At 48.2% G+C, this 27,126-nt stretch overlaps 1 long non-coding RNA gene across 1 annotated transcript; it reads right to left on the bottom strand.

Moving 5' to 3' along the window:
- Nucleotides 1–580: 580 nt before the first annotated feature.
- LOC120700015 lies at nt 581–4,234 on the bottom strand. Its single transcript, XR_005685761.1, has 2 exons — nt 3,412–4,234; nt 581–3,335 (listed from the first exon to the last, which is right to left on the bottom strand). It is a non-coding gene; the product is annotated as an uncharacterized LOC120700015 (long non-coding RNA).
- Between the last annotated feature and the right edge of the window lie 22,892 nt (nt 4,235–27,126).

Below are 27,126 nucleotides of genomic sequence, written 5' to 3'. Positions count from 1 at the left end.
TTTATAAATTATGAAATTTAGTTGAAAAATATTAGTGCTTTGAATGGTAATAAATATTAGTGTTTTGTTGAAAACTATATCCCTTTTGTGGTGAGTTTTACATGGCTCTATTAAACCAATTGTTTGAAAGATCTTTCACATATGAATATGTGTTACCTAAAGATGCAAATACCAAGGTACATATGTGCATATCCCAATCAGCCATGAGATTAGGTCAGAATATCAGGAAAATATTAACAGCGATTTAGCATTCTAACAAACCAAACCATTCTGGCGTGGAATTATATACAATAGGGAGGCGCTATTTAACTAAAATGGTCTATGAGGGTAGAAGAATAGCAATAGCTACGGCCTACGACAAAGATACCGCAGCACTCAGGAAAACTAATATAATTGCAAAGCGTCATGATTAAGGATATTATCATTAACTTTACCACCACAAACCAAACCACAAGAGGCGTTAGTCTTCGCATATCTGACACAATGCTAGAGATGAATTGATGATGGAATGAAAAAGTTTTTTTTTTAATTTTCCTCCTCGTCTAAGGTGCAATGCTGCAAAACCTGAACAATACAAAAGTTGCTTCTAACTGTCAGATTGTTTTTTAAGATAAAGGATAGATACTATCCGGCTTCATCTACACAGGGTAGAATCAGTCCACTTATTACAAAACCAGTAAAAAGTTCCAAACACTCGCACAAACAAGTCTAAGCGAGGTAAATAAACTGAACAAGTTTTTCTCATGATTAATGAAAACCTAATCGACTCGACGTTAGCCATCCAAATGACGCAAAGACTCGAAGTGCCGCCACCTCAAGCTGCTGACATGGGAGGACGAGGGCGTGCTGATGCTCATGTTGCTGCAACAGAGCCCATTGGCATAGCCAATACGTTCCCCTGAAAAGTACCTTCAAGTATGATTTTGGTTTACATTTATCAAAAACAACATTCCTGGAAATCCAAATGGTCCAACAAATAGCCGAGGCTGCAGTTAGTAGCAACAAATTATGTTTGTTATCTCCCACTTTGCACCATCTATTCAACAGATCATCGATAGAAGATGGTTGTGATATACCAAACACTACATGAACTGCGCGCCACAAAAACTTTGCATGAGTACAACTAAAAAACAAGTGTTGTATAGACTCAGGAACATGACAGTAAGCACATGACTTATCTCCATGCCAATTGCGTCTAACCAGATTGTCTTTAGTTAAAATTACCCCCTTTTTAAGATACCACATAAATACCTTAATTTTAGTTGGTAGTTTTGCACGCCAAATATCTTGTGACACTGTAACCCCATTGTTGACTAACACAGCATACATAGACTTGACAGAAAATTACCCTAATGAGTGTAGTGACCAATGAAAAAAGTCTAGGTCCTCCCTGAGTTGTAAATCTGATATTGAAGAAACAATTCTGTTCTAGCTGTTCAAATTCTGACCCCTTAGCGCTCTCCTAAAAGATAAATTTAGGGGTGTCGAATTAAGAATAGCAGCAACAGTATCTTGCTTCCTGTAGACTATATTGAATAGCGATGGAAATTTCAATTTTAGTAGTTGATTACCTAGTCTGACTTCCATTGTTCACTTTAAAGTATCCCAAACTTAAAAATTGATCTTTCACCTTCATAAGTCCTTTCCAGAAGTGTGAGTCTGATAACCTGCTAGTGCAGCCCCCTATGGTTTTATTAGTAAGATACTTATTTTTCAACAAAGATTGCCAAAGTCCATCTTCGTTACACAGTTTAAACAACCATTTACTTAGCAAACAGATGTTTTGTATTTCTAGGTTTTGAATTCCTAGGCCACCCTGTTGCTTTGGTTGACACGCCAGACTCCACTTCACTAATCTGTATTTCTTTTTATGATGATCATTTTGCCAAAAGAAGCGGGATCTGTAGTAGTCTAACTTCTTTAACACCCCTTTGGTACACTATACACATCTGATAACACTACTCATATTGTATTGCATCAGAGGAGTTATATAAACCAGGCCTACTGAAGTAAATAGGAATGAAGTGGGGAAAAAAGGAAAGGAAGAAAAGAAATGAGCAGGAACCCATTTTTTATATTCTTTTATCTTTAATTGCAGTTCTCTTTCGGTGAGATCTTCACTTTCCTCAAAAAACATAATGCACACTTGTATAGCACCTAACCTACATGCACTGGAGTTGTAATATTTGGTTTTACAATAATTCACTTTGCAAATCAGAAAAAGTGAATGACTTCACAGTTACAGAAAATAAGCAATATCGTTCAATAATGATGCAATTTATTATTCTGTTTCCAGACTTTCTCGGTTAATTAACCAAACAGGTGGTGAGCATTAACAGTACATGTGAGAGATGCATAGACATAAGCAACTTCTCTTTCTGCTACCATTGCGTGAACTGAAGTAGAAAGAAGGAGATGGGCACCTGAGCTACATGTTAGGCTCGTCCTGCAAAGGTCAGGCAACATGTGAACTTATCCATTCTGACTGGACCTCTCTAGAATTAGTACCACAAATAGTATCTCCCTATCCATGAAAATCAAGGACTCAAAAAATAAATGTAGGTAAGAAATTTAAAATCAGATCTGATAGTTAAAATCCAATGTGTGATTATCTTGAACAGCAGGCATCACTCCACCACAAACTGAAGGAGCTTATCAGCGACCTCCCTTTTCCTTTATCTGCTGCCATAATTATGCATTTGCAACAAAAAGAACAATGTGAATACTTCTGTTGAAAAATAGATCCCTTTTTGTGGTGAGTATTGCATGGTTCTATTGAACCAATTGCCGTATAGATAACTGGAGGTGCAAATACCAATCTGCATATGTCCATATCCCAATCAGTCATAAGATTAGTTTTGAACATTAAAAAATATTAACTGCGATGTAGCATTCTAACTAAATCTTTTAACTTTTTATGTGAGACCAATCAGTCAAATATGTGATTTTTCTCTGAACTTTTTTTTTTATGTGAGACTAGCAAAGGAACATCATATCCAAGGTACTTTTAATTTGTTTAAATTATTGCTTCAAAAATAAAATTCATATTCGAGTAAGAAACATTACCTTAGAGAAGGCAAGTAGCCTGAATGTGCCTTTTTTCCCCATCAAATAGGACTCCTTGTTAGGTAAATTTCGCATGGTGAATTGACCAATGTTGCAGAGGCAAACCATCGAACACATAGCGTGCGTCCTCCAAGGCCGAAGCATAGGTTACACAAGTAAGCCATCAAACACATGGGTGTATAAATCCTCCATGGACGAAGCACTTGTAGGCAGCAGGGGATCTTGGGATGGAATAGGCGAATAGCGGCGGGGTGCAGCCGCTGGCCTTGCTGCGTCGCAAAATAGACGCATGAAGACAAAGAAACGGCCGCGAGCAGAGAAACCAGGAAGTGAAGATACACGTACCGACGGCCGTCCCTGCTTGGTCAGTTGGCCACCTTGGCCAGCAAAGTGACGAACAAATAGCACAATCTGGATATGTTCCCCAAGCGAGAGGACTCACTGTTGTCAGATGAATTCATCTTGGCAAGCTTCTGCGGCGGCGGGGTGAACTGCTCTTGCTGCCGACGTCCCTTCTTTCCGTTGCTGCGGGCTCATGCAACGCGAGACCGTCTTGATGTGGAGGTTCAGCCGCTGCCGCTTCTTTCTCCTGCTGGCCGCGGCGGCCACGAGGCCGAGAAGACGAATAACGATGCTATGAGGCTGACGGTGAGGAGAGGTCGGCGTCCACGGCCCTTGAGCTGAAGCCGCGAAAAGGAAGCTGCCCATGGGGAAGGGCCCACCCATGGGCGTGTTGGACCGCTCTGCCCATCGCCGACGACTGGCTTGCATTTGGGGCCGAGGCCAGGGAGACCATCACGTGGCTGTTGGGCTGAGGCGCGAGGTCGAGTGAGGAGCTGGGCGGCGGAGCGCGTCTCGCTGGAAGAGGGGAAGCGGCCAGGTGAGGGCGGATCACATTATTCTCGTCGCCGGCCGTCCTTCGAGCCGCTCCGCATCCACCGGTCCATCCCGCGGCGGTGCCCAGGGCAAAGGGGGACAGGGCCGAGATGTTGGTGGAAAAGAGGAAGTGGATCAGTTCTCTGGCGACGAACTCGGAGCAATGTCGGAGCGGACATCCTCGACGGTGATTGATTCACCGTCGTCGCCCAGGAACAGTGGGTTTGCCATCACCGTTGTCGCCTACGAACAGTGGGCCTGCCATCACCGCCAGCTCGTACAACGCCCTGCGCCGCCGTGTTGTCGGGATGGTGGCTCCACTGAGCTGTGAAGACGAGAGGGAGGGCGGCGAGATGATATAGATTCTCCGGACGCTCAGGCTATCCACGTCTGTCCAATTTGAGTCGGCTTCGATTTGCTATCTACGGTGCTCATGACCCTGTCCGCTCACCTGCCCGCTCCGCCGCTGCTTCTGCCTCCATGGTTTTCCTTTCACACTGCCTTTCCAGTTTTTGTCAGGGCTGGTTCCATCTCTGTCAATTCCACACCACTGCGGCACCCATGACGAGTCCGTTTTTTCCTCGTCCTCTTTCTTGCTTTCATAATGACTCCCGCCTCAACTGGTGCCGACCATTGCGGGAAAAAATCGCCACCGCGTCGCCACTGCCCCGCCCCCGCCCCCGCCCCCTCCACCCCGCGCCGCCAATGCCGCCCCTCCATCCCGCGCTGCCGCAGCCCTCCATGCGGCGAGGCGGAGCTCGGCTACAGCTCCCGGAGGCCGGCCTCCACTGGCGGGCGGAGCTTGCCCGCGGCTTTCGGCGGCGCACCGTGTAGATCTAGGACTTGACCGGTTCCTCCTCGGCCCTTGCTCCTAGTGGCACGGCAGGAGGAAGAGCCCGGCGGCGGCGGCCAGATTCGTGGCCCTTCTCCTTTCGGCCGCGCCGCGCTCCTCCGGCCGCGAATCCTGCTCCAACCGGCCCTCTCTGGCGGCGGATCGGGAGCTTGGGCTACGCGACCTCCCTCGTCGGCGCTAAAGCTCGGCCGGCCTCTGTGAAGCCTGGACATCCAACTTTCCATTTTGGTACATGTTATACAAAGTTGCTACATCAAATATCATTTTATTCACCTCTAAACTCAGCCGTTTACCACTGTTTTCAGACTTAGCAAAATCGTCGGTCTTTGCTGAATTTCTTGTTTTCTTGGAACCTTGGAGCTTTCAAACATGATCAAGTCACTGTTCCAAGCCTTCCAACTTAGTTCCATTACAACACTCATACATTGCACTACCTTTTTTATATTGACCAAATGTTGACTTAGTCAACAAAATTGAAAATTAGGATCACTTAGAGTTTGATCCCACTCATTAACAAGGGTGAGTTGTCACAGCCTACCCCCTTAAAAGAATCTCGTCTCGAGATTACAAGGAACATATCTCTGTCATTGATCAAGTATCATGATGTTTCAAATAACTCGGGGTAATTGGTTTTTAGAAACTCTTCCTGTTCCCAAGTGGCCTCTTCCTCGGTATGATGATTCCATTGTACCTTATAAAAGGTAATACTTTTGGTACGAGTGTCATGAATTTTCTGATCAAGAATCTTAATCAGTTTTTCTTCATAGGTTAGATCAGACTCGATCTCAAGATTTGGATCTTCGACGATCTCTTCTGGTACTCTAACACACTTCTTTAATTGAGATACATGGAAAACATCATGGGTCATGGATAAACGGATGGGTAGTTCCAAATGGTAAGCCACTAGCCCACGTTGCTCAGAGATACGATATGGGCCAATGTACCGAGGAGCTAACTTCCCTTTAACATCAAATCGATGAACTCCTTTCATCAGTGATACTTTCAAATATACAAAATCCCTAACCTCGAAGGTAAGTGGTTGTCGTCTCTTATCGGCATAACTTTTCTATCTTGATTGAGCTGCTTTGAGATTGGCTTGTATTTGTTTGACTTTCTCTTCCATTTCTACTATCATGTCAGGTCCAAAGTAATTTATCTCTCCAGACATAGACCAATTCAATGGAGTTCTACATCTTCGACCGTACAGAGCTTCGAAAGGTGCCACTTGAATACTAGTCTGATAGCTATTATTGTAAGAAAATTCTGCTAGAGGCAAGCATTCATCCCATTTCTTCGAGAAAGTTAGAACACATGCTCTTAACATATCTTCTAGGATCTGATTGACTCTTTCAGTCTAACCTCCAGTTTGTGGATGGTATGCTGAACTTAAAATAAGTGTGGTACCCAAACGGGATTGTAGTTGCTCCTAGAATCCAGAGACAAACTGGGTTCCTCGATCAGAAGTATGGTCTTGGGAATTCCATGCAATGCCACAATTCTGGTGATATACTGACTTACATAATTTGGCATTCTGTCTACAGTGTTGACTGGAATTAAATGAGCAGACTTTGTAAGTCTATCAACAATGACCCAAATAGAGTCATAGCCTTGGGATGTCTTAGGTAGACCTACAATAAAGTCCATGGTGATATCCTCCTGTTTCCAGTTTGGTATAGCCAACGGTTGTAGTAATCCTAGTGATTTCTGATGAAATGCTTTAATCCGTTGGCATATATCACATTCTGACACATAACGAGCTATCTCTCTTTTCATTCTAGTCCACCAGAACCTTGTTTTCAAATCTTGATATAGTTTGGTACTGCTAGGATGAATAGAGTATCTAGACATGTGTGCTTGATCCTAGTGGAAGCACATGGATTCTCCGCTGGCTAGCCTTCTTTTAATGTGTTTGATTCCAATATCTTTTCTTTGAGCTTCAACAATTAACTCTCTAAGAGTTGGAGTCAACTCAATATTAAAATTACATCCATGAGCGATTATCCCAATATTCAACTTTTCTAACTCCTTGCAAAGAGTATTATCCCAGGGTTGAGCCATCATGCAATGACATTGCGGATTCCTGCTCAACGCATCAGCAACAACATTCGCTTTTCCTGGGTGATAATGAACTTCAAGATTGTAATCTTTTATTAATTCCAACCATCTTCTCTGATGCATATTCAAATCTGACTATATAAATATATACTTGAGACTCTTATGGTCGGTATATATATGACATAGGTTGCCCAAAAGATAGTGCCTCCATATCTTTAAAGCATGAATCACTGCTGCTAACTCCAAGTCATGAGTAGGGTAGTGTTCTTCATGCTTTTTCAATTGCCTCGAAGCATAGGCAATAACTCTGCCTGCTTGCATCAGCACACAACCAAGTCCAATACCAGAAGCATCACAATATACATCGAATGGCTTTTGAATATCAGGCTGGGCTAATACTGGTGCAGTAGTCAATAGTGTCTTCAGTGTTTGAAAGGCCTCTTGGCATTCACTTGACCATATAAATTTATTCTCCTTTTTCAATAACTCTGTTATGGGTTTAGCTATCTTGGAGAAGTTAGGTATAAATCGACGATAATACACAGCCAATCCAAGAAAGCTTCTGACTTCATGCACTGTGGTAGGGGGTTTCCAAATTAAGACATCTTTAACTTTCCCGGGATCAACTGCCACACCTTCTGATGACAAAACATGTCCCAAAAATGGCACCTCTTTTAGCCAAAAAGCACACTTGCTGAATTTAGCATACAACTGGTGCTCTCTAAGTCGATCAAGGACAATTCTTAAATGTTGAGCATGTTCTTCCTCATTTTTAGAGTATACCAGTATGTCATCAATGAATACCACCACAAATTTATCCAACTCCGGCATGAACATAGAATTCATCATATACATGAAGTATGCAGGAGCATTAGTTAGTCCAAATGACATAACTAAGTACTCATACAGTCTGCATCTGGTAGAGAAAGCTGTTTTCGGAACATTTTCTGGTTTAATCTTAATTTGGTGGTACCCCGATCGAAGATTTATTTTTGAAAACACTTTGGCTCCAGCTAACTGATCAAATAACAAATCAATTATGGGCAAGGGATATTTATTCTTGATTGTACCAGCATTCAATGGTCGATAGTCAACACACAACCTCAAAGTGTCATCCTTCTTTTTCACATAAGGCTGGACAACCCCAAGGTGACGAGCTTGGCTGAATAAAACCCTTGTCAAGCAACTCTTGCAACTGTTTCTTAAGCTCTGCCAGCTCATTTGGAGGCATACGGTAGGGTTGTCTAGAGATAGGTGCGGTACCAGGCTCTAACTCTATGGAAAACTCTACCGTTCTATCCGGAGGCATTCCCGGTAGATCATCCGGAAACACATCTGGATATTCACAGACCACCGGGATCTCGTGAAGTGCCTTTCCTTCAATCTTATTCACTACTCCATCAATTTTGAATTGAATGGGTAGCTTAATTTCTATTAAGTGTCCGTCTAGAGTGCTAAGACGGATACTTCTGGTGGCTAGATCCATCACAACTTCATGCTGATTCAACCAATTCATTCCCAAAATCAAATCTATGCCTTGATTCTCTAGTACCAAAGGGGTAACTTTTATTTTGGTACCATTCAAGTCTAGAGTCACATTCATAGCTATATGATTGGTGGTTTGGATTGCTCCAGGTGCACTAATGGAGTATTGAGTTTTTGTTGGACATGCTTCTATCATATTTCTTTGAATAAAAGCTGGACTGATAAAAGAATGTGATGCACCGGAATCAAACAGAACAACTACGGGGCAATTGTTGAGAGTAAACATACCAGCCATTACGGGCTCCCCTTCTGGTATCTCTTCCACGTTCATAAAGTGAACGCGTCCAGTTCTCGGGTTCAGGAACCTCTTCTTGGTGAACTTCAGCCCCGAAGTCTGTCCAGCAACGGGGGCTTTTCCTTGATTCCCCACCTTTGGAAATCGGCAATCCCAAGCAAAGTGCCCAGGTCTGCCGCAATTGTAGCAAGGCTGTTGTCTAGATGGTGCAGCAGGAGGACGGTTCTGTGGTGGCGCTGGCATTGCTGGACGTGGTGCTCCAAATGTAGCTCTTGGCACCCATGGCTGTGGCCGTGGAGGATGCACTACTAGAAAACAGGCCAAAGGTCCTGGCCAAAGGTACCAGCTGCTGTTGCAACCGGTACTAATGCCACGCATCAGTACCGGCTGCAAAAGCAGTTGGTACCTTTGGCCAGCGGTGATCAAAGGTAAGGTGTTTGGTACCGGGTTAAAGCATCACCCGGTACCAAAACTTCAATATAGGAACCGGTTAGTGCCACCAACCGGTACCAAAAGCACATGGAGGAATAGGTACCGGTTGGTGGAACCAACCGGTGCCTAAAGGGTGGACAATGGCACCGGATTTTGCCATGGCCCGGTGCCGCCACGTGCCCACAACAAAGGCACCGGTTAGTAACATCAACCGGTGCCTATGCCTTTTGTTTGGCACCGGTTGTTGAGCACCAACCGGTGCCTTTGAGCCACGCCTATAAATACCCCAACCCCTCCCCCCTCCAAGCTGCCGTGAACTCACTGTTCATGGCAGCTGAGTAAGGGGAGGGGAGGCGATTTTTTTTTCTTCAAAAAAGGTTAGTTATTTTTCTCCATAACTTAGCAATTGGTTTTTAGAAGCAGTTATCATTTAATTTATTTGATAAGTGAATAGTATTTATTTATTATAGTTATAAGCATTATCAATTATATATTTGAATTCAAATTTAATATAGTATGAATGTATTATTTGTACACTTGAAGCGTCCCCTCATAAGAGAAGACTTAAATGTGATACAAAACATCAGTCCCAGGAGGCTGATGCCACATTTATTACATCAGATGGTTCAAAACCTTACAAACCTTGGCGGACACTCGATACAGATGATAATAATAATTAACCAGGCTACGACATAACACCAGACCGCGAACCACATAGGGTCTACTACGGGCTCAGAGTACTGCGACAGCGGAGGCATCTCAACAGGGCCGGTTCCACAGGCAAGGTTGGGTGTAGAACGATAACCCTACTCGGCGTCGTCTGGAACGAAGTCTGGGTCTTCTTCTGTAAAAAGTAAGAGTGGGGTGAGTACAAACGTACTCAGTAAGTCCAACCACACCCACGGAGGGGGTTATAACAGAATAATATGCATAGGTAAATCAAGGATAAGGTTACGGTTTAATTTGCGGAAAAACGACATTTTATGCAGGGGTTTATTTTATGAAAAACCTTTTAGAAATCAGTTTTTGCAGTAACACAGAGTTCAGGTTTTAAAACTGCTACCGGACTCCCCGTCCGTCGTAGCACACGGCACAACTGCCGGAACCAATTCCAAATCAACTCACACCAGCCCATCCCAAAGAAACACTAGTTATGTGACCACACCATAACTCGCCCAATACCGTGGGCCCGGACTATTCGAATAGATTCTTAACTCTGCAGAGGTGTGCAACTTTACCCACAAGTAGGATACCACAACTCGAACACCGTCGTGTCGGTGTAGATCCCAACATAGCCATTACCCACCATAGCTAAGCCTGACTAGCCATCACGGGATGCACCAAGGGACCATTCACTTAGGTATAACCGGGCATAAGTCACTCTGGGCTTATCCCTTCTCCTTAGTCACCCGTTGCTCTCAGCTCTCCTGATGGCTATCACACCAACTAGTGGGATTTATGCTACGCCGTTGCCCATACAACGGTCGAGTGGTTTGCACGATAATGGGGTTAGGTGAGATGACACACCAACTCGGTCCTTAGACACGACAAGATGGATATCTCCCTCCTTGCTCTGCCACACAGGCACAAGCACACCAATCGGCAAATCACACAGAAATGCCGTCCATCTCGCCCATACTCATCTTTCGAAAATCCACATTTTATCCCTTCCCACACGCACACATTTTCTTTATAAATCAAATAGTATTATGAGTAAAGTCCTAAGCATTCTAATATCGATTAACGTCCAAACAAAATCAGACATTAATCTAGGTGGTCAAGGAATGGTCATCACAAATCAAGGGGTGGCTATCCAACCATGTTTTCATGCAAGTAAAACATATGCAATTTATAAAACAGGCCATTGGGTTGTGTTTATAAAAACTAGGACAGAAACATGCATCAAAGGATGAGATTGAACTTGCCGTCTTCAAAGCCTTCGGGGAAGTCCTGTCCTTCGGGCTCGGGGTCGCGGAACGGGTCCTCGTCCACCTGCTCACAGCACTGCTCGTCAACGGGTTCTCCTTCGTTCACTCCGTGGTCTACAGCGCACACAAACAAACATTCAATCAAAACAAAGATTTGTCGTCGAGCTCGAAACGGGAACACATGAAATATAGAGCATAGATTGTTATTTTTGAATGGTTTCTGAATGGTATGGCCAAAACTGAGTTAGGAGAGGCGGGGTAAAATCTTAGGTTAAGACGGGGTCATTTGGCGCATGAAATGATATGTCAAAGGAGTGTTCGGGGCCTAAACAGGGGTCTAGGGACCTAATTGTAATTAAGATTAAGTAGGTAGGGGCTTGGTTTATATTTTAGAAACTTCATGGGTCAATCTAAAAGAGTCAGGGGCTTATTTATAACTAAGTTTATATGGTGAGGGTTTGTTTTGAGAATATAGCAGAAGAGGGGGTTCTAATTGCAAAAATACCAAGAGGTGGAAGGGTTCTTAAGGAAATAGGGGAAAGGGAGGGGGTTCTGGGCGAAATCGCCCTTCTTCTTCCCCCTTCTCGCGTCCTGAACAGGGGAGGGTGGAGGCGGCGCTTGGCGCCGGCGATTCGGCGGCTCTGAGCCTCGCCGGCGGCCCGGGGTAGAGGGGAAAGGAGGTGGGGGCCCTGCGGGGTCGATCCCCGGCCTCACCTTGTGCCGGGGTGGGGCGTGGCGGCCTGGCCACTGCGGCCAGCGGCGGCGGAGCTACAAGGTAGGCGGCGGCGGCGCTAGGGGGAGCAAGGAGTGGCTAGGGCGGCGGCTGCGGCTCTTGGTAGTGGATGTGGCACTCGGGGACGCTCCGCGGCCCTTTTTATAGGCGGCCAAGGCGGTGGAGAGGGGTGAGAATGGGGTGGCCGGCGGGGCTCGCGACGCGACACCTCGGCGGCGTTAATGGTGTGGGGCGGGCGCTGCCGGAGCGGTCTTGTCGCCGTGGCGGTGCTGCGTCGAGCGCGTGGTGGCCCGGCGTCAACCCGAACAGCGGCGGCCTGTTGCTGAGGCGACGGCGGCGTTGAAAAGGCAGCAGCGGGGCAGGTTCGGCCGGCGGAAGGGCTGCGGCGAGGCGGGAGTTTGGCGAGGGCGGCACGGCGGCGTGCTGGGCGTTGTGTGTGGCAGGCAGCGGCGGTGTGCGGCCGTCAACGGCGGTGTGCGCGGGCGGCAGGGCGAGCGGGACCGGCGATGTGGCGTGCGCGGGCGCGTAGGTCACAGCGTGACCGCGTGGGCGTGCAGAGGCGGTCTGGGCGGGCGAGCTCACGCCGGTGGTGCGGGGCCGAGGTGGGGCTTGGCGCGCGGTCGAACGGGCGAAGGCCGAGTGCGCGCGCGGGAAGGCGGCCGGGCGACGTCGCGGCGCGGCGCGACGGGCGCCGGGTGTGCGAGCGCGCGGCCGGTCAGGGGCGGCGCGCGTGCACACGGTCGAGCGGGCCGAGCAGAAGGCGCGGAGCGGGGCGGCCGAGCAGGGAGGGCGACGCGGTGGGGTCGCGCGGCAGAGGGGAGCGGGCGAGCGGGCGGCGCTCGGGAGCGGGCAGAGTAGAGAGGGAGGGAGCCGAGCACGCGGGTAGGAGAGAGAGGGAGAGGGAAGGAGAGGAAAAAGAAAAAAAGAAAATGGGAAAAGAAAATGGGAAAAAGAAAAAGAAAAAGAAAAGGAGGGGAGAGAAATAAAGAGGGAGAGGGGGCGAGCGCGTCGGCGCTGATCGCGGCCGCGGTCGGCCACGCGTGTGTCGGCCGCGTGCGACGCGCAGGCCGAGGGCCAAACAGGGATGGGACAGCGGAAGATTTGGGTGCCGGCTCGGTTCCTCGGGGTATCGGGAAGTCAGGCGGAAGATGAAACAAGAAGGGATCGAGCTCAACGACAAAACAAGGATTAGCGCGTGATTTATTTTTGTTAGATTTTTGGGATGTTACAAACCTACCCCACTTAAAATGAATCTCGTCCTCGAGATTCGACTGATCCTTAAATAGGTGGGGAAATTCCTTCTTCAGAGCATCTTCGCGTTCCCACGTAGCTTCTTTTACTCCGTGTCTGCTCCACTGAACTCTGCAAATTCGTACTTCGGAGTTTCTGGTCCTCCTGGTGACGGTGTCTAGGATCTTCACCGGTATTTCCTGATATCGCAGGTCTGGCTGCAGATCTATCGTTTCAACCGGCACATGCTCTACTTCGGGTATCCTCAAACACCTTCTCAACTGCGAGACATGGAATACTGGGTGGATATCCGACATTTCTTCTGGTAGCTCCAAACGGTATGCTACCGCTCCAACTTTCTTCAAAACTCGGTATGGTCCAATATACCGAGGGGCCAATTTTCCTTGTACTTGGAATCTTCGGGTTCCTCGAATAGGTGATACCTTGAGATACACGAAATCTCCTGGGTTGAAACTTATTTCCCGTCTTTTCTTGTCTGCATAGCTCTTTTGTCGGGACTGGGCTGCTTTTAGCTTTTCTCGAATCTCGGCGACTCTTTCTTCGGCTTCTTTTATGAGTGCGGGGCCGACTAGGGCACGTTCTCCAACTTCTGACCACATCAGAGGGGTTCTGCATTTTCTTCCATAGAGAGCTTCAAACGGTGACATGCCCAAGCTTGCTTGGTACCCGTTGTTGTATGAGAACTCGGCGTATGGTAGACTCTGCTCCCAATCCTTGCCATAAGTGAGGACACATGCTCTCAGCATATCCTCCATGATCTGATTCACCCTTTCTGTCTGACCATCCGTCTGCGGGTGATAAGCGGAACTAAAGTCTAGCTTGGTGCCCATGGCTTTATGCAAGCTCTTCCAAAATCTAGAGGTGAACTGGGTCCCTCTATCTGAAACGATTCGGCTGGGCACACCATGCAATTTCACTATGTTCTCTATATAGAGCTTAGCTAGCTTCTCCCCGTCATAGTTGGTCCGTACGGGTATGAAGTGAGCTGATTTGGTAAGGCGATCCACTATTACCCATATGGAGTCATGTCCTTTCTGGGTTCTGGGCAAACCCACTACAAAATCCATACCTACTTCATCCCATTTCCACACCGGAATGGGTAGGGGTTGCAACAGTCCTGCCGGCTTTTGGTGTTCGGCTTTGATTCTCTGGCAAGTATCGCAATGGGCGACGAACCGTGCAATATCTGCCTTCATCCCATTCCACCAATACTTCTGTTTTAAGTCCATATACATTTTGGTGGATCCTGGGTGAATTGAGTAGGCCGAGTTATGGGCTTCATCCATGATCATCTGCCTGAAATCTCCTTTCTGGGGTACACAAATTCTGTCTTTATACCACAACGTTCCCTTATTATCAACTCGAAAGTCTGGGGCCTTATTTTCTCCGGTTTGCCTCCGGATTTCCATCAGTCCCTTGTCCGATTTTTGGACTTTCCTGATTCTTTCTTCTAGAGTGGATTGAACGTTCAGCACTTGGCTGGAACCTCGAGGGACAATGTGCACATTTAATCGTGCCATTTCCTCTCGTAAATGGTCATTCTTGGGCCCGTAGGATTTCCGACTTAGGGCATCGGCTACTACATTGGCTTTACCTGGGTGATAATGAATTTCCAAATTATAATCTTTGACTAATTCTAGCCATCTTCTTTGCCTCAAGTTCAAGTCCGGCTGGGTGAAGATATACTTCAGACTTTTATGGTCGGTGAAGATTTCACACTTATTTCCAATCAAATAATGCCTCCAGATCTTAAGTGCGTGCACTACGGCTGCAAGTTCTAGGTCATGGGTCGGGTAATTTTGCTCATGAGTCCTGAGCTGACGGGAAGCATATGCAACGACTTTCCCATCTTGCATCAGTACACAACCCAATCCTTGTCGGGACGCATCACAATAGATGACGAAATCCCGATGAATATCCGGCAGGGTTAGCACTGGGGCTGTCGTCAATCTTCGCTTCAACTCCTGGAAGCTCCTTTCGCACGACTCCGTCCAGGTGAACTTCTTTTCTTTCTTGAGCAGCTCTGTCATGGGCCGGGCTATTTTAGAAAACCCTTCAATGAATCTCCGATAATACCCAGCTAATCCAAGAAAACTCCTGATCTCACTCACATTGGTCGGCGACTGCCAGTTGGATACTGCTTCGACCTTCTCGGGGTCTACTGCCACTCCTTCTGCGGTCAAAATATGACCAAGGAAGGCTACTTTCTCCAGCCAAAATTCACACTTGCTGAATTTGGCGTATAGCCTATGCACTCTTAGTTTTTCCAAAACTACCCTCAGGTGCTGCTCGTGCTCCTGAATGCTCTTCGAGTAAATAAGTATGTCGTCAATGAAGACTACGACAAACTTATCTAGCTCGTCCATAAACACTTTGTTCATGAGGTTCATGAAATAGGCAGGTGCATTTGTCAGTCCAAAAGACATCACTGTGAACTCAAACTGTCCGTATCGGGTGACAAAGGCTGTCTTCGGGATGTCGCTTTCCCTAATCTTGAGCTGAAAATATCCGGACCTTAGGTCAATCTTGGAAAAGTACTTGGCTCCTTTTAATTGATCGAAAAGATCATCGATCCTGGGAAGGGGGTACTTATTCTTGATAGTGACCTCGTTTAGTGCCCGGTAATCTACACATAGCCTCATACTTCCGTCCTTCTTCTTGACGAATAGAACCGGGGCTCCCCAAGGAGACGAACTTGGCCTGATGAAGCCAATCCGTTGTAACTCCTCTAGTTGTTTCTTTAACTCTGCCAACTCAGAGGCTGCCATCCTATAGGGTCTTTTGGCTATGGGGGCGGTTCCAGGAACAAGATCAATGACAAATTCTATGTCCCTATCTGGTGGCATACCGGGAAGTTCTTCGGGAAAGACATCGGGGTACTCATTCACTACTGGGACTTCTTCCAAGGACTTGGCTTCCATGCTAAACACCATCGGGTTTGCTCCACTTTCCCGGGTATGGCAGGTCACTCGGACTCCTTCTGGGTTTGTTAGGTGTACTACCTTGTCCGTACAACCTATGAGGCCATTATGTTTGCTTAGCCAGTCCATTCCAAGGATCACATCTATCCCTTCTGACTTAAGTACTACTAGGTCTGCTAAGAACTCTACCCCACTTAAATTGATACTTACCCGTAGACAACCCAGTTGACACCTGATGTCTCCTCCGGGCGTCCGGGTTAATAGGGGTGTTTTTAGTAGTACTGTAGGTATTTTATGTTTCTCCACAAAACTTGAGGATATGAATGAGTGTGATGCTCCAGAATCAAACAGTACTGTTGCAAGAGTTGAGCTAACTAGGTACTCACCGAGTACTACGCCCTGGGCTCCTTGAGCTTCATGTGCGTCGATGTGGTTGACGCGGGCTCGTCCAAAAGATTGCTGGGGCTGCCTCTGCTGGCTGTTGTTGTTGTTGCTGTTGCCGCGGAGGGGCACTCGGTTGGCACCGGTCAGAACAGGTTTGGGTCCATTCACTGTGTTGGAAAAAGCTGATGTAGCCGGCTTGTTCTTAGCATAGGGGCAGTCGGCGATGAAATGACCCGTCTCACGACAGTTGAAGCAGGCCCTCACATTGCCGTTGTTGTTGGTGACCTGGCTTGCATTACTCTGTGAGGCCCTCACGGTGTTCTGGCTTCTGGGCTGTGTGTTAGGGGCCCGTGGTCCTGTCACTTGAGACTGAGTTTTGTACTGCATTGGGGCTTGGGACCTTGGTGCGTTGTAGCTGAGACTTCTGGTCTTCTGAAAACGATCCTGCTGGCGAGACTTACTCTCCAGAAACTTGCGCTTGTTCTCTTTCCTTTCATCAATCTTAGCCTTCTCGGTGAGGATTGCCTTGTTCATCAAGGTGTTGAAATCAGGGTAGATCTGAGGGGTGAGCAGGGTCCTGAGTTCTGGGTTTAGTCCCTTCTTGAACATGTCCTGCTTCTTCTCGTCGTCGTTCACTTCATCTGGCGCATATCGAGACAGCTCCATAAACTGGTGAGTATATTCTTCCACCGACATACTCCCCTGCTGAAGTGCGCGGAACTCATCCGCCTTGCGCTTCATGGTGGCCGAGGGGATGTGATAACGGCGGAACTCCCTCACGAATTCATTCTAGGTGATGGTGGAGGCATCTCTGGCAGCAGCGCAGTAATTCTCCCACCAGGCTAAGGCAGTCCCGGTGAGTTGATGTGCAGCCAGAAGAACTTTATCTCGATCCTGGCACCCAAATGGCTCGAGCTTCCTCTGGATCACGCGGAGCCAGTCATCTGCATCCAAGGGGTTGCTGGATCCGGCAAAAGTGGGTGGCTTGGCCCTCAGAAAAGCTGTCAGCTTGTCATTAAAGGTCTGCTCTCGTGGCTGCCTGTTCACTAGAGCATTGGCCAGTGTCTCCAGTATGAGAGTCTGGTTATGGATTACTTGTGCCAGGTCCACGAAAGGTGGTGGTGGTGGTGGCAGCTGTGCACCATGATTTTCTCCTCTGCCCTGACTCACTTCTTGTTCTTCCTGAGGATGGTTTTGCCCGTCAGGGTGTACTCCTGCATCAGCGGCTGCAGGGTCCCTGACTCGGGAGGCCCTTGTGATGCTCCGGGAAACCATCTGCAGAACGAGTGGATTGGGACTAAGATTAGGTGATGTTTAAGTTGGTTAAGTCGTATTTTTGAAAAGGCAGTATCTATTTACTGCCGGCAAGCACACAATCAACAAGCAATCATCACAAACAACAAGCACAAGCAACTTTATTACAGCAAGGGTGGTACAATAAGGGGCAAGGTCAAACGCGTACTACACGACCGGGTACACAACTACAAAAGAAAAGGGGCACTGATCTTCTTCGGACCACACGGCTTCATCCCTTGACGGTCGCTAACACTTTAGGCTGACTCATCGGCTTGAGTGGGTTCCTCCCTCGGAAAGGAACACACGACCTCCGGGGAAACGAGTGGTCCCGGTTCGCCATCCTCTAGACCTCCGTTTTCCCGGGGTTGCGTTGCGGCTTCTCTTGCGGCGGCGGCCGTAGACCTTCCAGGATTCTCGGGTGGGGCTAGTGGGTTTCCAACGAGTGTTCCCCATCCTATGACGGGCGTTCCGAGCAGAACATGGTCTTCCCCTATTGCCGGGACTGCAGTTCCACTACTAGTCCATTCTTGCATACGCCGGTCTCGGGCTTGTCTGAGGCTCTCCTGAGCAACTGCTTCACTGCTGACCGCTGCTGCGGCTCTTGCCTCGGCTTGGACTGCTCGGATCTGCTGCAGTCTTAGCGCGAGCTCTGCTTGCTCGGCTCGATGGGTCTGTTCCCTCAGCAAGTTGGCTTGCTCGTCAAAGAGCTGATCCAAGGAGGCTAGGTAGGTAGCTACTTGGTACAGGAGGACTTCTTCATGGCGGCGCCGTTCCAGGCTTCTCATTCGAGCTTCCCAAACTGGTGTCCTGATGGCTGGTGGGAAGAACCTCATTGGTGTGGGGGTGAGGTGTCCTTCGAAAATCCGGCACAAGTAGCGAAGTGCTTTCCTGACGGCTAGGGGATAGGTGTCCTGGTGCCTAAACCCTGTAGCAGTCACTCGCCATGACAGGATGTCGGGGTGGCGGTCACTTCTTGCGACAACTAGGATCACCCTGCAGCGGAGAGTGCCATGATGCTCGTACTCTCTGCTGTAGTACCTTGGGAGTTCCGTGACTCCAAGGCTTTCCAGGGCATTGATCAAGAGGCTGGGGAAGCCAGGTGCAGCTTGGCAGTTGCCCTGGGTCCATCCTTCCTCAGCCATCTGAAAACAAAGATATGGTGAAAAACTTGCACAATTATTTGAGGTACACAAAGGGGTAGATGATTTTTATTTATGGCGTCATGGGGGTACAACTTCATGGGTACATGATTATTATTAGAGCAAAGGTTCTAGCTTAGAGACTACTCCTATCATGGGGACTCTTCCTCGATCCTAAGAGAGCGCTTCTTCAGTGGGAGATACTGATCCGTGGTGTCATCGGTCTGAGTACCCTTATCCCAATGGGTTTCCTCGGGCTCTTCTTCCTCTGTCTGAGTACCTACGTCCCAATGGGTTTCCATGGGTTCTTCTTCTTCATCTTCCTCTATCCATCCGCCTATTCCCCAGCGAGCCTCGTACCTCCGCATACGAGCTTGGAGAGCGGCTAGCGAGTCCTCGGCGTGTGTGGCTCTTGCCCGCTGTTCTTCCAGTTCTTCCTCTTTTTCATCCATTTGGACTTGGAGGGCGGCTAGGGAATACTCGGCATGGAAAGTCCTCGACCGTTGTTCCTCCATCTCCTGGGTTGCTTTTTCTGCTCTGTGGACCTGCTGTTTCAGTTGTGCTGCTTGCTCGCGATAGAGCTCATCCAGGCCGGTGAGATAGATGGATAGGTGAGAGACCGTGTCTTCCAGGTCTTCTTCTTCTCTTCCAAGTCCTCTCATCCTGGCAATCCATGTGTGTCCTCTTCCTTCAGTCGGCGGGAAAAATCCCATAGGAGTACGCTGGAGATGATGCCTGTAGATCACTCGGAGCCGTCGTAGGGCTTTGCGGGCGGCTTTTCGATAAGTGTCCGGGAAACGGAACCCAGTGGTGGAGATGAACCAAGGGTCCACATCAGGGTAGCGGGTGCTCCTTGCTATGAAGATCATCAGGTCACACCGAAGAGTGCCCTTGGAGTCGTACTCCCGGTAAAGAAACTCCGGCGGATCCACAACTCCAATGCGTTCCAGGCTGAGTATCAACAACTTAGGAAGGCCGGGCTCTGCGAAACAGATTCCGCCGATCCATCCATCGTCAGCCATCTGGAACAGGGCAAGAACCCAAGGTAAGTGTTTGTGTGAGGAAAGGATTAAGGATAGAAAAGTCCTAAGGTGAAAGGTCCTGAAAACGGGTTTCGCTCCTAGGGTCACGTCCTACGGCCAACCTACGGCTTTGATACCACCTGAAGCGTCCCCTCATAAGAGAAGACTTAAATGTGATACAAAACATCAGTCCCAGGAGGCTGATGCCACATTTATTACATCAGATGGTTCAAAACCTTACAAACCTTGGCGGACACTCGATACAGATGATAATAATAATTAACCAGGCTACGACATAACACCAGACCGCGAACCACATAGGGTCTACTACGGGCTCAGAGTACTGCGACAGCGGAGGCATCTCAACAGGGCCGGTTCCACAGGCAAGGTTGGGTGTAGAACGATAACCCTACTCGGCGTCGTCTGGAACGAAGTCTGGGTCTTCTTCTGTAAAAAGTAAGAGTGGGGTGAGTACAAACGTACTCAGCAAGTCCAACCACACCCACGGAGGGGGTTATAACAGAATAATATGCATAGGTAAATCAAGGATAAGGTTACGGTTTAATTTGCGGAAAAACGACATTTTATGCAGGGGTTTATTTTATGAAAAACCTTTTAGAAATCAGTTTTTGCAGTAACACAGAGTTCAGGTTTTAAAACTGCTACCGGACTCCCCGTCCGTCGTAGCACACGGCACAACTGCCGGAACCAATTCCAAATCAACTCACACCAGCCCATCCCAAAGAAACACTAGTTATGTGACCACACCATAACTCGCCCAATACCGTGGGCCCGGACTATTCGAATAGATTCTTAACTCTGCAGAGGTGTGCAACTTTACCCACAAGTAGGATACCACAACTCGAACACCGTCGTGTCGGTGTAGATCCCAACATAGCCATTACCCACCATAGCTAAGCCTGACTAGCCATCACGGGATGCACCAAGGGACCATTCACTTAGGTATAACCGGGCATAAGTCACTCTGGGCTTATCCCTTCTCCTTAGTCACCCGTTGCTCTCAGCTCTCCTGATGGCTATCACACCAACTAGTGGGATTTATGCTACGCCGTTGCCCATACAACGGTCGAGTGGTTTGCACGATAATGGGGTTAGGTGAGATGACACACCAACTCGGTCCTTAGACACGACAAGATGGATATCTCCCTCCTTGCTCTGCCACACAGGCACAAGCACACCAATCGGCAAATCACACAGAAATGCCGTCCATCTCGCCCATACTCATCTTTCGAAAATCCACATTTTATCCCTTCCCACACGCACACATTTTCTTTATAAATCAAATAGTATTATGAGTAAAGTCCTAAGCATTCTAATATCGATTAACGTCCAAACAAAATCAGACATTAATCTAGGTGGTCAAGGAATGGTCATCACAAATCAAGGGGTGGCTATCCAACCGTGTTTTCATGCAAGTAAAACATATGCAATTTATAAAACAGGCCATTGGGTTGTGTTTATAAAAACTAGGACAGAAACATGCATCAAAGGATGGGATTGAACTTGCCGTCTTCAAAGCCTTCGGGGAAGTCCTGTCCTTCGGGCTCGGGGTCGCGGAACGGGTCCTCGTCCACCTGCTCACAGCACTGCTCGTCAACGGGTTCTCCTTCGTTCACTCCGTGGTCTACAGCGCACACAAACAAACATTCAATCAAAACAAAGATTTGTCGTCGAGCTCGAAACGGGAACACATGAAATATAGAGCATAGATTGTTATTTTTGAATGGTTTCTGAATGGTATGGCCAAAACTGAGTTAGGAGAGGCGGGGTAAAATCTTAGGTTAAGCCGGGGTCATTTGGCGCATGAAATGATAGGTCAAAGGAGTGTTCGGGGCCTAAACAGGGGTCTAGGGACCTAATTGTAATTAAGATTAAGTAGGCAGGGGCTTGGTTTATATTTTAGAAACTTCATGGGTCAATCTAAAAGAGTCAGGGGCTTATTTATAACTAAGTTTATATGGTGAGGGTTTGTTTTGAGAATATAGCAGAAGAGGGGGTTCTAATTGCAAAAATACCAAGAGGTGGAAGGGTTCTTAAGGAAATAGGGGAAAGGGAGGGGGTTCTGGGCGAAATCGCCCTTCTTCTTCCCCCTTCTCGCGTCCTGAACAGGGGAGGGTGGAGGCGGCGCTTGGCGCCGGCGATTCGGCGGCTCTGAGCCTCGCCGGCGGCCCGGGGTAGAGGGGAAAGGAGGTGGGGGCCCTGCGGGGTCGATCCCCGGCCTCACCTTGTGCCGGGGTGGGGCGTGGCGGCCTGGCCACTGCGGCCAGCGGCGGCGGAGCTACAAGGTAGGCGGCGGCGGCGCTAGGGGAGCAAGGAGTGGCTAGGGCGGCGGCTGCGGCTCTTGGTAGTGGATGTGGCACTCGGGGACGCTCCGCGGCCCTTTTTATAGGCGGCCAAGGCGGTGGAGAGGGGTGAGAACGGGGTGGCCGGCGAGGCTCGCGACGCGACACCTCGGCGGCGTTAATGGTGTGGGGCGGGCGCTGCCGGAGCGGTCTTGTCGCCGTGGCGGTGCTGCGTCGAGCGCGTGGTGGCCCGGCGTCAACCCGAACAGCGGCGGCCTGTTGCTGAGGCGACGGCGGCGTTGAAAAGGCAGCAGCGGGGCAGGTTCGGCCGGCGGAAGGGCTGCGGCGAGGCGGGAGTTTGGCGAGGGCGGCACGGCGGCGTGCTGGGCGTTTGCGTGTGGCAGGCGGCGGCGGTGTGCGGCCGTCAACGGCGGTGTGCGCGGGGCGGCAGGGCGAGCGGGACCGGCGATGTAGCGTGCGCGGGCGCGTAGGTCACGGCGTGACCGCGTGGGCGTGCAGAGGCGGTCTGGGCGGGCGAGCTCACGCCGGTGGTGTGGGGCCGAGGTGGGGCTTGGCGCGCGGTCGAGCGGGCGAAGGCCGAGTGCGCGCACGGGAAGGCGGCCGGGCGACGTCGCGGCGCGGCGCGACGGGCGCCGGGTGTGCGAGCGCGCGGCCGGTCAGGGGCGGCGCGCGTGCACACGGTCGAGCGGGCCGAGCAGAAGGCGCGGAGCGGGGCGGCCGAGCAGGGAGGACGACGCGGTGGGGTCGCGCGGCAGAGGGGAGCGGGCGAGCGGGCGGCGCTCGGGAGCGGGCAGAGTAGAGAGGGAGGGAGCCGAGCGCGCGGGTAGGAGAGAGAGGGAGAGGGAAGGAGAGGAAAAAGAAAAAAAGAAAATGGGAAAAGAAAATGGGAAAAAGAAAAAGAAAAAGAAAAGGAGGGGAGAGAAATAAAGAGGGAGAGGGGGCGAGCGCGTCGGCGCTGATCGCGGCCGCGGTCGGCCACGCGTGTGTCGGCCGCGTGCGACGCGCAGGCCGAGGGCCAAACAGGGATGGGACAGTGGAAGATTTGGGTGCCGGCTCGGTTCCTCGGGGTATCGGGAAGTCAGGCGGAAGATGAAACAAGAAGGGATCGAGCTCAACGACAAAACAAGGATTAGCGCGTGATTTATTTTTGTTAGATTTTTGGGATGTTACAACACTACAATGATGTATATAAATGTATTGTGGACCTAGATGAGTCGGCAATGGATGTACATGGCCGATCGGCGTTCAAAGGAGTTCCTTGATGGCGTGCATGAATTCATAGAAGCGGCCGAGAAACACAAGTATGACGGTTTCGTTCGTTGTCCATGCAAATTCTGTAAGAATGAGAAAGATTACTCATCATCAAGAACCATCCATAGTCACTTGTTCAATAGTGGTTTCATGCCGAACTACTATGTTTGGACCAAGCATGGCGAAAGAGGAATTGAGCTGGATAATAATGTAGAAGAAGAGGACAGGATTCCTGACTTTGCAGCCAATTATAATTCCTTTTTCAACGACACTGCAATGGGTGAGCCTGAAGAAGATACTGAAGGATACGTTGTAGAAGATGATCTTGGTCAGATGCTGCGCGAAGCTGAGGAAGGTTGCGAAACAGAAAAGGAATCGAGAGATCTGAAGCGTATGTTGGAGGACTACAGAACATTGTTGTACCCTGATTGCAAACAAGACCAAAAGAAGTTGGGTACCACATTGGAATTATTGCAATGGAAGGCATCAAATGGTTTGTCTAACAAGGGATTCGAGGAGTTGCTGAAACTTATTAAAAACTTACTCCCTGAGGGTAACACCTTGCCGGAGACAACATACGAGGCAAAAAAAAGTTGTTTGTCCTTCAGGATTAGAGGCACAGAAGATACATGCTTGTCCTAATGACTGCATCCTATATCGAGGTGAGTATGAAAATTTGGATTCATGCCCTGTATGCAACGCATGCCGGTATAAGATCCCTCGAGATGATCCAGGCGACGTTGAGGGGATGCGTGTCAAAAAGAGGGTGCCTGCCAAGGTGATGTGGTATTTTCCTCTAATACCACGTTACAAATCCTATATATTCATACCATACAATTTTGGGTAAGCCTTGATCGACTCAAACCTCTGTTATATTACTAAATAAATACTAAGTTGTCTAATACAGTTATGTATATATCCTATCTATATCTGCAGTTATCATTGGATTTTACTCATACTTTCCGTAGAGACCGGCAATCTTATAGTCTTTGACTCAATGAGAAATTCATATTCCGCAATCCAACATATCATAGACCCCTTGAACAGGTAAGTTCAGTTTGCACAATCAAATCTTTTTTCTGTTAATAACAATTCATGAATATCAAACTTAACTTTGAGCGTAGGGTTTGGAAAAAAATTGTGAAAAATAACAAAGGACGTGGTCAATGGAGGCCCGAACTGAACGTTAACATGGATTATCCGGTATGGTCATTCATAAAGATTTGTCTAGTTAGTATATAATCCCAAATTGTTCTTAATTGAGTAATTTATTTGTTTCTCCTTAAGTGTGCGAGACAACAACAAGGAACTGATTGGTGCGGGTACTACGTATGCGACTACTTGCACATCATGACTCCATGCAGGAAGGCTACTGATGAAGAAACGAGAGTACGTCCAAACCGTTCACTAGTATATTTTCATAATTGTACTAACGCACAGAATGTTAATGCTTTTTTCCTAAATGATAGATGTCTCAAATGGGGGATGAATGTTACTCTACTGATCGGATCAACGCCGTGTGTGAGCAGCTCGCCGGATTCATTTTGAACGAGATCTTGGATCCTAGAGGCGAGTTCTACCACGACGGTCACATCAATAGAGGACTTTCATCGACATCCTGAGGGGACTAGTAGTTGGACGGCTAACATGACTTGTACATTTGTAAATATTTTTAAACATTATGCCTTGATGTTTGTAAATTTGTAAATATATTAGTTCATGTAATTAGCTTAATTATATACTCGCATTTCACTTTTAGTTAGTTTCAAATATTCTCTAAAAACGAACACGAACAACCAATGAACGTAGAGTACTGTAGAGCTTGAGTGCGTTTAGCAATTATAAAAGAATAAACAGTAATAAATAGAATAAACAAAACTGGATTTGGAAAAAAAGAGAAAAAGTCATTGGTACCGGTTGGAAATACTAACCGGTACCAAAGGGGCTGCCACCTTACGTCAGTGAGGCAGCCTTTTTGGTACCGGTTGGTATTTCCAACCGGTACCAATGGAGGCCTAAGGCACCGGTTGAAAAACCCGGTGTCTTAAGTAGAGGCCAATGGTCGCGGTTGCGGGGCACCGGTTGGGAAACCGGTGTCTTTGGCCTTTCTCAGCCGGTGCCCAAGGCCTGTTTTCTAGTAGTGATGGTAGTTTGGCCTAGATGGGACACGGTAGACCACCCTTGTCCTCTGAGCCGGCCCTAGGTTCGATCCTCCTGGTGCGTCCTTCCTTTTCAGTGAGGCCTCCAATTCCACCATTTTAGCTTCAGCCGTAAGTGACAGACTCACGGCAGAGCTATAGTCAGGCATACTTGCTATACTGGTCGACAACTTATCTTGCATTCTGAGGTTAAGACCCCTCAGGAAGCAATCCGTTTTCTTCTCCTCCGAATCCACATGATAGGAGGCATACTAGGCTAAGTGATCAAACATGTTTATATATTCTTGAACACTTTTATTTTCCTGGTGGAGTGCCAGGAACTGCTCCAACTTGGCCCGGAGAACACCATCCGGAATGAAATGCTTACGGAAAGCTCCAATGAATTCTTCCCAAGTCAGGACATGACCAGCAGGCTGACGATTGCGAAATCCCTACCACCAGACCCCAGCAGGGCCATGCAATTGTAGTCCCGCAAATTCAACCTTTTGTGTACCCGTCAGGTCGGGATACACCCTGAACTTTTGCTCAATGACATTAAGCCACTCATCAGCCTCCAACGGATGGTCAGCCTTTTGGAAAATTGGAGGGTTGGTCTGCAGGAAATCGGGGTAAGAAACTGACCCTGGTCCAGTAGCTCAGTGAGTCCGAGTAGCAGTATTCTGAGCTATCATGTTGAGGAGCCTGGATGTCTCCTCGCCTGAGTTGATTATTGCTGCGATTGCATCAGCTAGACTGGGTGGCGGTGGTGGGGTACTGCCATTCCCACTGGTGCCAGTCTGACGGCCATTGCCTTGATTAGCCATTCTACAAAAGTGCAAACCTTTATTAAGTACTGAAATCTTTCATCTTCTATATAGAGATTTGCACATACTCAATAAATATTCCAGAAACTGAAATTTCATAGCAACATATATCAGCACTCTTTAATTATACATTTACTTCATATGTACAACAATACATAACAGCACACCCATATCTACATCTCAAGCAGTGCGTCATACAAGCACTATGTACACCATCTCACTCTACATTATTCAAGCTACTGCTGCATCAAAATAAAACCTTCCCCTTACTGCTTTACTCTTGCCACGGATACAACCCCATATCAGCTTGGCTAACTCCCAGGCGTGCCATCATGGCATGTAGGCAGTCCGAGTCGACTGTCATAAGTACCTATCCAGGAGCCAAGTTCTTTAAGTTCTTTTTTTTTCGCGACCGTGCCTGAGCACGTTTTTTATTAAGAGGGAAGAATAAAAGTTACAACGACCTCTAGGTCGGTTACAGAGGAGGGAACCAACCCTTCAACACACTCGTTAACCGTTCGGAAAGGAAACCACTAGGCGACCCAAGAACCTATTTGCAGCAACCGCTGCCACCTCTAAACTCTTGAAACCACCTCTAGGAGGGAGCCAAGTTCCTTTGGCGCCTAGAACAAACCTCATTTTCAAGATCCACATTCCTTACATTATCAACAGAGTTCTCCGCATTAGATTCTGCAGGGTGCGGTGGTGAAAGAACATGATATGATGGTGAAAGTGCTATCATTCCAGAAATGCCTTATACTTCAGAAGGTTCTTCTTCTTCTTCGCTATCATTATCATCATCATCATCTGAATCCGATATCCATCCGCCTCCACCATTGAAAACCGTCTCAGG

Source organism: Panicum virgatum, chromosome 3K (assembly GCF_016808335.1).
Source record: "Panicum virgatum strain AP13 chromosome 3K, P.virgatum_v5, whole genome shotgun sequence".
Lineage (NCBI taxonomy): Eukaryota > Viridiplantae > Streptophyta > Magnoliopsida > Poales > Poaceae > Panicum > Panicum virgatum.
The sequence above is the reverse complement of the archived record's forward strand: the minus strand, read 5'-3'. Positions and strand labels throughout refer to the sequence as shown.